Source organism: Orcinus orca, chromosome 9 (genome assembly GCF_937001465.1).
Source record: "Orcinus orca chromosome 9, mOrcOrc1.1, whole genome shotgun sequence".
Lineage (NCBI taxonomy): Eukaryota > Metazoa > Chordata > Mammalia > Artiodactyla > Delphinidae > Orcinus > Orcinus orca.
In genome coordinates, this window is record NC_064567.1 from 27,281,816 (window position 1) to 27,290,268 (window position 8,453).

Sequence of the window (8,453 nt, forward strand, 5' to 3'; positions counted from 1 at the left end):
GACAACACACTTGATGGCATTTGCTCTTACTCTCATGTGGGACACTGAGCAGTACAGTAGGTGGTTTCCCAGGATGTTCAGTGAGGGATCCAGTGGTTTCCTCACACCCCTTCCGAAATCTCCAGCCTCACTTCTGCTTTCTCCCCCACACCGACAACCCATTACCAGATTCTATAGATTTTAACCACCCACTGCAACATCCTCCCTCCTCTCTGCTTCATCGCTGGATCCCCTGCCACTCTTAGAGCCTCATCAGCGTGGATAGTGGTTATGATGACTGCACTGCAGTCGCTTCTCTCCTGGTCTCCCTGCCTCCCGTCTTGCCCCACTTCATTATCCTCTATGGTGCTGCCAAGCGGTCTTCTAATAATCTAAATCTGTTTATATCCCACCCCTCATCCTAAAATTCTTGAATATCTCTCCACAGTTTTCAGAATGAAGTTCAAACCACACTAGTTCCTCCAGTTTGCTCTTAGGCTCACCTTGCACAGTTTCCCACTTGTACACTTGCCTGCACCCATACCGAATGGGTACCCCAGAATGTGTCACCCAGCTTCAGGTTTGCTGTCCCTGCACTTGCCTTTACACTGTCTGGAGCATTGTCTCCTGCTGTATGCTTCTGTTGATCCTATATTCTACCCTCCCTTGTCTAGAATGTGGGCCCTTTGTGGACGGAGACTGTGTTCATCTCTACACCAAGCACTCTCTCTGTTCCTCTGCTGCACACTTCACACACTTTCCTCACTTTTCCATAATGTCAGTGCTATCCTCAGTGTCTTCAACGGTATTGTAAATATACTGAAAGCACAGATTTATAATCCATAGCTGCTAGTATAGTACCTAAGTCCATAGTTAATAGCTGTCAAATGGAAGAAAGGGAAGAAAAAGAAATAAAGGAAGGAAATAAAGAGCAACAGAGCTCAAATGCTGCTTGTCTCCATGTGTGGCATTAACTCATAATGGGATTCAGCCCTTTTCCCTTAAAGCCTATCCAAGCCAGAAATCATAAGTGAAAAAAAGCAAGTTTTATATTGTTGTTTGGAAGATTTTTGGAGGACACGAAAGAGAGGTTTTATAACACAAAACACTTGGTAAACTTCATAAAAGTCCCTATTTGATCTTTTTGTTTTTCCCCTCTGCCCCCAGAAGACATGACTACCTATAATGTACATGGATAGGACAACACAACCTCAAAATACATGACGTAAAAACTGATAGAACTGCAAGGAGAAGTAGATTAACCCACTGTTCTACTTGGAGACTTCAAGACTCCATCAGAAATGGACAGATCCAGCAGGCAGAACATCAGTTGGGACATAGCTACACTCAACAATACCATCAATAAACTGGATATAATGGACATCCTATAGAGCACTTTATCTAACAGCAGCAGAATACTCATTCTTCTCGAGCTCACATGGAACATTCACCAAGACAGACCACATTCTGTGCCATAAAACATACCTTAACAAATTTAAAAGAATAGAAATCATACAGCTCATAATGGAATTAAACTAGACATCGAAAACAGAAAATAGCTGGAAACTCTCAAAATGCTTGGCGGTCAAACAACACGCTTCTGAACAACACATGGATCAAAGAAGAACTCTCAAGAGAAGTTTAAAAATATTTTGAACTAAATGAAAATGAACATACAACTCATCAGAATTTGGGGATGCAGAGAAAGCAGTGCTTAGAGGGAAATTTATAGCATTGAATACATATACCAATAAGAGGCAGATTAGTTCATACCATGGAACTTGGGAAAAATTCAGAACTTAAAGGCACCTATTGCTGCAACAAGACTGGGATGAGACAAGGGGCTGAAAAAACAAGAATTGGTCAAAAATCTCTGAAAGGCAGTCAGACCTAATGATCCTTTCTTTCCATCCCTTGTATCCCAACCCCACCAAGAAATTGGAAATTTCCTTTTTTTAAAAAATAAATTCATTTATTCATTTATGGCTGCATTTGGTCTTCATTGCTGCATGCAGGCTTTCTCTAGTTGTGGCGAACGAGGGCTACTCTTCATTGCAGTGCGCGGGCTTCTCATTGCAGTAGCTTCTCTTGTTGCAGAGCACGGGCTCTAGGCATGCAGTCTTCTGTAGTTGTGGCACATGGGCTCAGCAGTTGTGGTTTGCGGGCTCTAGAGTGCAGGCTTAGTAGTTGTGGCGCACGGGCTTAGATGCTCCGTGGCATGTGGGATCTTCCCGGACCAGGGCTCGAACCCACGTCCCCTGCATTGGCAGGTGGATTCTTAACCACTGTGCTGCCAGGTAAGTCCCAGAAACTTCCTTTGAAGGGGGTAAATCTCAAAAACACCAGGGATAATAGCAGACAAGGAAGAGCTACTGTAATAAAATGATAAAGAGGCAATAAAGACAATATGGAAAATTGAATGCCTACCCCAGTGCTCCTTACTGTATGAGCATTCAGAGTCAGGTATATGCTTCCCCTATCCCCTGGATAAATATTACAGATTCCTTCTCTGGAGAAACCGAAGTGTTACAAAGAAAACACCTATGGATACTGTCCTGGCAGGAAAGCAGATTCACTCTAGATGATTCAGATGAAGAGACATTAATGGAGGAACTACTTACAGTCTGTAAATGAACAAATGAGGGATGATGAGTCACCTAGCAACCAGCATCGGTAGGAAGCCATTGTATCCCCAGGACTGAAAGGACAATGGAGGGAAATACAGGCCAGTGGAACAAAGCCCTCACAGCAGAAACTGAAGTGTGGCGAGTTACATACACTGCTAGAGACTCTTGCTGAGTAGGGAGAGAATTTGGTGCGGGTACGATACCCTAACCTTTGCCTTCCGCTCACCCACATCCTCCTAGTGCCTGCCCACCAGACTGCAGTTGTTTTAGGGAGCCCAGGTATGTAGTTCCTGGGACCCAGAGTAAGACAGAGAAGAATGGAGAAAAGATACGATGGGGGAGGGGGGTCAGTGCATAAACAGGATATCTAGCAAAGATATTGACATTTGGAGGTCCTCTAATGAAACTTCTGTGCTCCAGTGTTAATACCCTAGAAGTCTGCTGGAGTGAACTGCCAAGTAGCCCTTTCAGTGCCACATCCTCCCAGCAGCAGGGACGGGGACAGAGCAAGACGAGACCAAACCAGGGTGCTTTGAACAACTGGGAGGCGGAGGGAGGGAACAGAGAGGCTGAGATTGGGTCACTCCGATGAGGAAGATCAGAGGCATCAGAAATGTGCGACAGGACGCGCCTGAAGACAAACAAACCACTCATTCCTGTCATTATGTCTGGTGGGCCTTGCCATCTATCGTTCCAAATAGTAGGGGAATAGCCATGCAAGACAGTATTCTTCAAAGGAAGGACCACTGGAACGGGGAGGGTCTTTTTTTTTAAACCTGGTGTGTAGAACATGAATTTGATTTATCCTTAGGGGAAAGGGAAAGTGGAGATCTGTAGATGTGTTTTTAAAACAGGAGTGCCTGTGCTTGAGCAGCCTTGGGAGTGGATGCTTCTCTGAGAACATCCCAGACCTGGAAACTGAGCTCGCTCTATGGCAGCTCTGCCCAAGACCTGATGCTGACTTCACTTTTTGATGTCTTTGTTCAAACCATATGTTGTAGGAACAATACAGATTTGTAAATAAATAGACTATGATTCGAGAGTCCTTCTGTGTAGGTAACTTGTTTTCATCTCAGATTTATCAGTTTCTTAGAGGAAAAGATGGACTTGAATTTCGAAAACTTTGGACCCTTAGAGAGCCCAGAAGATAGTTATTCACTGCGTCTGCATATTTCATACAGTGCTGAACCTCAGCATGGCGGAATGTTGTACAATTCAGAGCTATTTTTGATTTTGCAATGTTTTATTTTTAATAGTTGAAGGGATTTCTAAAATGAGTGTAACCGTTCATATCCTTTTTCAATTCCTCCTTTGAAAAGATTTTCACTAATTTTGAATTTAATTGTACATTTTTGTTTGCTTATGGCTCTGGGTAGCTTTTGAAGATGTTGAAACAGGGGACTTCATGAAGGGCAAAGGGAGTAGTGGACAGTACAGGGGGAGGGCTGGGTTAGGCCTTCCGCCTTCTCAGACACTGCAAACTCTTGGCCAATTCTTTCTTTCTTTCCTCCTTCCTCCCTTCCTTTCCTTCTTTTTTGTTGTTTTGTTTTTTTGAGTGCTGAGTGATTAAAGCTGACTTTGGCCCTGATGACTCGCAGTAGATTCTCCAGCATGTTAGAGCTGGAAGGAGTCATAGGAATCATTTAATCCTATTTTACAGATGAGGAAACCGAGACACAAAGAAATGTAGCCACTTGCTCAATGTTACACCATTTGTAGAAAAGTCAGGTCTTCCTACACCTAGTTAAGTATTTTATCCCTTATGTGTATTACCCAAAACACCTTTATAACCCACACTTACGAATACGAATAATGGCCAGGTGTCTCTTCAGGCTCCCCATCATCAGAGGCCTGCTTAGCCCTGAGGCTGCCTCCCACCATTGGGCTCTTTGGGACCTGAAGGCCATTATTTGTGTGCCATTTACATTTTGTCCTTCACTCGCCCACTAACACTTCCCCACTCCGTATGTCATTCCACAGGTGCCAGCTAACTAATCTGGTAAACTAGTAATCAATTTGCTCACGGAAGACGCTGAAAGGCCCCAACAGGAAGAGATTCCGCCTATATGTTACCACTTGGCAGACATTTCTGAGCCAGCTGTTACTGTTCTTATCTCCAAACAAACTGCTTGGAGTGTTGCCAGGTTAAGCCTGACTCTGAGACAACTGTGCTTTCCTTCCGTGTGCTTCAGGTTTTCCCCAAAGAGCTCAGGGTTCCTTGGTTTGGTCTAGGTCCTGGTTTGGGTACTGCCCCACTTTTCCTTTCTTAGGGGATCTTAGTCATGAAATATCTGAGTGAATGAGAATCCAGAACTCAAGCATAATCACTGTGCTACCTCTGAGGTTTCCCACTACAGTTATCTTTTCCTCTGAGGTGAGGATTTTGTTTTGATATATTTATTCAACTCTAAACAGACCAGTATGTTCAAGGGTCTGCAAGACCAGATTCAAAGGTGAGTAGCCCTCGGACCCTTCCTAGAAGAGTTCAAGAGTTCACAGCATAGTAAGAAATATAACAACTGCATGCATGACCAAGTACACAGGGCCTGAGGAAAACATTCTCTTATGAGACTTTATCAGGGGCAAGTATTGCCAAATGTTTAGGAATGTGGACTCTGGGGCAAGAGAACCCTGGGGTCAAATCCCAGGTGAACCCATTACTAGCTATGTGACTTTGGGAAAGTTCATGAAACTCTCCTTGCCTCAGTCTTCCCATCTATAAAATGGGGGATAAAATAGTACATATTTTATGGTTGTAAAAATTAACTAAATGCATATGTTATAATAAGAATTATGTATTAAATATTATAATACCATATATAAAATTTCTCATTAGAGATGCATTTACTCTAATTATCTCACTTGATTTTCACTTTGTTTCAGTTCAATCAACACAAATTGAGCAACTACTTAGGTTCTGTGCTGGACTCTGGCAATGCTAAGGTTAATAAGACAAGGTCTGTGGTGTTAAGGGGTTTGGGGTTCTACTGAGGAAAACAACACTTTCATGCCTCTCTTGATTGACTTTAACTCTCTCAATCATCACCAACTCTCTGTGCCTTGTAGACAATGAGTATGAAGAATCAAAACACCCTTTCCTTCAAGCGATCTATACATCATGTGAGCACAAGGGCCCTGTTTCTGTTAATACAACTTCACCTCCGAATAATTTCTATATACTCTTCCCCCTCTGCAATAATTCTTAGAGGTAGGCATTTAGAAAATTGATTCCTCCAAGTCCTAATGTTTAACTAGTATGTCCAGAGCACATTTTTATAGAAAGAAGAGATAATTAACTTGATTTCATTGTTACATGACTACCCCATGACAAGCTGAATTCCCGGAGTGAAAATGTGTGCCATTTTCCTTCCAAAGAGCAAGCTGTCTGGCACTCAGCTGTGCTTTTCCCTCAACAGCATTCTCCTCACCATCAGAATTGCCACTCTGATGACTAAGGAAAAATCTCTCTATTTCCCTGCCCCTTGGATTAAACAGAACATGAGTTAGCAAAAACTTTGTGGCAGAACCTGGTACTAAGGTGATAAGTTTGGCTTTCCCTGAAATGTGTAAGCTTTGCGCAGAGAGAGAGTTTTAAGCAGCACAAAGGGAAAGAAGTGTAGATTCCAGTCTTATGGTTTAAGATCTCAGATCCAGAGCCATTTACTAGTAAGAATTATAGGAAAGAAATTAAAATATAGTAAAAGTCTGTTATAAAGCATTTGCCTATATAATAGATTTTATTCTATCATAATAAAATCATGTCTCTCAAATTAGTCTGATATATCATTAAGTCATGGGGAGCAAATAAAATGGAATAGATGTTGAGGCTGTGAGAGGCTGAGTAGAACTTGACAAATGTTGTAACTTCTCAGAGACTGAGTATGCTCATTGCTGGAACAGAGATAGAACAATGGAGAGCAACGTCACAGGGTTGTGTGTGTGTTAAATAGCAAATGCAAAGTTTCTGACACGTAATATAAGCCCTCGAAAAGTAACAGCTATTATTACCTTTTTTCCTTATGTCATAATGGGATTTTACCCTACTTGACTGAGTTGCTGTTGTTGTTTTTTAATATAAAAGGGACTCATAGTGTATTTCATTGGCCAGGAATCTCTTTTCTCAACCAATGGTGAAACATTTATTAGAAGCCATAAAATAGCAAAGGCAGCCCTTCAACCCAAAACTTTTACGTTATGTTAGTCAAACCTTTTTCAATTTCTTTGGTTAAAAATCTCGATATACATTCAGGCAAAAAGGGTAGAAATCTAAGCCTATTTGTAAAAAGAATATCAGTCATTGTTCTCATTCTAAACGAACAATACCATTTGATACATGCTGTGACAACAGTCTGGAAAGATGGAGGACATGTCTGTGATTACGGTCATTGTCATCTACAGGGGCTTCTAAGGAAGCAGCAGTAATACCAGTGAAAGAGGGGAAATGAGGAGGGGAGAAAACTGAGGGCGTGAGGATAGCTGAGCAGACCTTCCGGTGTCAGAATAAGGAAGGTATTGTTGGAGAAGTAGCAAGGGAGAGAGGACGAGAAGAGAAGGTACAAAAGGACTAATGTAAGCACCAAGAAAAGAGGAAGAATACTAATTGTCTGTGATTCAAGGGTATTATTTTATAGAATGCAGCGAACTCAGTAACACTAGTTGTCCTACAGATGCTTCATGTGGGTAGAAAGTAAAATATTATTTTGCGTGAACTCTGTAGTACTAGTCAGATTTCTTTGATGATTTATTCCTAACTTTGCTAACATAGCTTGGCATGTGAGAAACTGCTCTCTCAGCAGCCATACATCTTCTAAAAGTTTCATTTCATTTTAGGGAGAAAATTAAGTGTCCATTCCATAGCAATCAGAAAGAATAAATCCCATTTTAAGCACATATTCCTTGCTGTGAGCTAATAAATACAATTTTCACTAGCCTATTTCTCTTTTTCTTGTGAATTAATCTTGAGTTGCTGCTTTAAGATATTCAGAGTAGGCACAGATCCACAGAAAGAAAAGCAAAAAGGATTATGTATCAGAGACAGCTTCTTTTCTTAAAATAATCCATATTTTTATGTCACGGTCATTGATGCTTAGAAAATTGTATTGACAATTCCATTTTTAAACTAATGGTTTATAGGGACTGTTAGCTTTGTCCTTAGGCTCCTGGCAGCCCAGGGCAAACTTTTATTTCCAAGCATCTGCTCACCACTTAATTCATAATTAGCATTCTGGATACAGCCGGAGCTGGTAGCAGTAGTTCTAAATTACCGCTTTGGACAAGCATATCAATGATGAAAACTCATGACTCACGTCTCTGCTGAAAGGATGATTTCTGGTGTTGTTTACATCTTTCAAAGTTACCAGTATAATTTTGCTGTAATAACTAAGATAATGAATTTTCCTATTGTTTTTCTTTTTCTTTCTTTCCTCTTCAATTTTGGGAACACTTCAGTCTATTTTTCTCTTTTCTTGTTATCAATGGCATGGGTAGTTGTACACATTACATTTTGTATTAATGGATTATTTCTTGTTTTATTAGGAATTAAAATATTGCATAAAATGGGGTATTTTGCAGATGTAAATGTTGAAATCCTGAGAATCGTGTTATATGGCAATAAAGTTTCCATCACATTTCAAAATATAAAACTTCAATCCTAACAGTGACAGCTTTTAAAAATCTCCTTGGATGGCACTTGAGGGTCAGTGCTCAGAAGTGTCCTGGTTGAATCTGTGGATTAGACAGCTCTTCTTATTTGAAGAGTTTGGAGGGTTTGCACAATGAACACCAAACATAATGATGCTGGCTGATGGCTTAAAGCGAGACGTAGTGACCAACTCCAGCACAGACACT